A 2,319-nucleotide genomic window follows, 5' to 3' on the forward strand; every position below is an offset into this window, starting at 1 on the left:
TGTCATGTTTCATTAATACTAAGAAAAAATTAAATCTGAAAATGCTTCCCTTTCTATACTAGACATGGATCATTGTGTGAAGTGTCCAGATGATCAGTATGTCAACACAAAACAAACTCACTGCCTCAAAAAAGTTGTCACTTTTCTGGCCTATCAAGATCCCTTGGAAATGTTTCTGGCTGGCCTGGCATTATTTTTCTCTTCTCTTACAGCTTTCTTGCCCTTGCAAGTTTTACTATACCTTTCCTGGACAGAAAACTGCCTAACACATTCAATGAAGCCAAGTACCTGACATTCAGCATGTTGGTGTTCTCTAGTGTCTGGATTACCTTCCCTCTTGCCTACCAATGCACCAAGGGGAGGAGCTTGGTGGCTGTGGAGGTCTTCTGTATCTTGGCCTCAAGAGTAGTGCTACTTCTCTGTATCTTTGGATCAAAGTGCTACATTATTTTGTTCAAACCACAGATAAATTCTTTTCATAAGTTCAGAAAGACATAATCTAAAAATGAAAATATCCATCAAATTTAACTTACTTACTTCCTATACTAGACATGCCTACAAGATCACAAGGCTCCTTTCTTACTAGCCACGTATTATATCAAAAAATATATATGTATATATATACATATATATATAATTCTTCTGTTAATTTTCTGTCTGGTAGACCTGTCCACTGGTGAGAGTGGTGTGATATGTCTCCCACTATTAATGTGTGGATTTTGATCTGTGACTTATGTTTTACTAATGCTTATTTTATGACTACAGGTAATTTTGTGTTTGGGGATATATGTTCAGGATTGAGACTTCTTGATGGATTTTTGCTGTGATGAACATGAAATGTCCTTCATCAATCTAATTTGATTAACTTTAGTTTGAAGTCTGTTACTAGAATAGATACACCAGCTTGCTTCTTATGTCCATTTGTTTGAAAAATCTTTTGCCAACCTTTTGCTCTGAGGAAATGTCTGTCTTTGAAGTTGAAGTTGACTACTAAGCAACAGAAGTAGGGATACAATTTTTTAATTCATTATTTTAGCCTTGACTTTTTTAGGTGAAATGAGTCCATTGATATTAAGGGATATTAATGATCAATAATTGTTACTTGTGAGTGACTAACTTCCCATCTGAACCATACAGCATTTAGAAACTTTAGCTCCAGGACCTTCCCCCACACATCTCACCCACACTAGCAGGTAAACAGGAAAGACTCCTACAGGTAGGCTATACCAATAGCCACTTTAGGGACCTGTATCCTACAAATCTCACTCTTACCTAAACCCCACCATCCCTGGGGACATCAGCATCTCCCAGGAAGAGAAAACTACTGCACAGAGAGGACTGAGAGATAAGACTGAGAGAGGACTGAGAGTGGGTCTTGGTAGCACAGACATAAACTTCACAGAGACGACTGAAAGTCTGCCCCCATAGTCACCCAGCCACTGTGATCTCAATGGCTGCCTAGCACATGGACATCTACTGCACAAAGAGGACTGAGAGAGAGGATTCAGAGTGCCCCCCTGGGAAACAGAATTATGCTGAAAGAGAGGACTGAGAGGATTGGATCCAGAAACAAAAAACACTACTTGCATCAAGGAGAAGAAACAATGGTAGATGTTAATACAAGAATATATCCAATAACCTGAAGAGCACTATGGCAACAGCAGAAATTAGTAGTAACTGAACGTTGCCAATGCAGAAGAAAATTACTTTTAAAATAAGTTAATTAAGATGAAGTAGACACCTAAAGATGAAATGAAGACTTTTCTTTTTTTTAAAGTTATACATGACTTTATTTTATTATTTATTTTTAAGTTTGAATTTAGATTCACAAGTCAGTACCAGATCCCTCTCCCTTTCCCTCCCCTCCTCCCATGCCCTCCCACCCAAACTCCATTATCCCCTCATTTCCCCAGAGAGGGTGAGGCCCTCCATGGGGATGTCCATAGTCTGTCATTTCATCCAGGGCAGGGCCTAGACTCTCCCCCAAGAGTTCAGGGTGAGAGTGCATCTCACATTGTTGGATGGGAGTCCAAAGTCCGTGTGTATACACGGGATGAGTACTGATCTACTGCCCAAGGCTCAATAGATTACCTAGGCCTCCTCACTGACATCCACATTCAGGGGGTCTTCATCGGTCCTATGCTGGATTCCCAGGCTGATGCCTGGGATTCAAGAGATAACCTTTGTCAGGTCAGCTGTTTCTGGTGGTCAAACCAGCCCAGTCTTAATCCCTTTGGTCATCAGTCCTCCCTGTCTGTTACTGGCTTTCTTTAGTTCAGCTCAGTGGTTAGCCATGGGAGTGTGCCTCTTCTTCGATCA

The sequence above is a fragment of the Mesocricetus auratus genome, unplaced genomic scaffold, assembly GCF_017639785.1.
Source record: "Mesocricetus auratus isolate SY011 unplaced genomic scaffold, BCM_Maur_2.0 Super-Scaffold_4256, whole genome shotgun sequence".
NCBI lineage: Eukaryota > Metazoa > Chordata > Mammalia > Rodentia > Cricetidae > Mesocricetus > Mesocricetus auratus.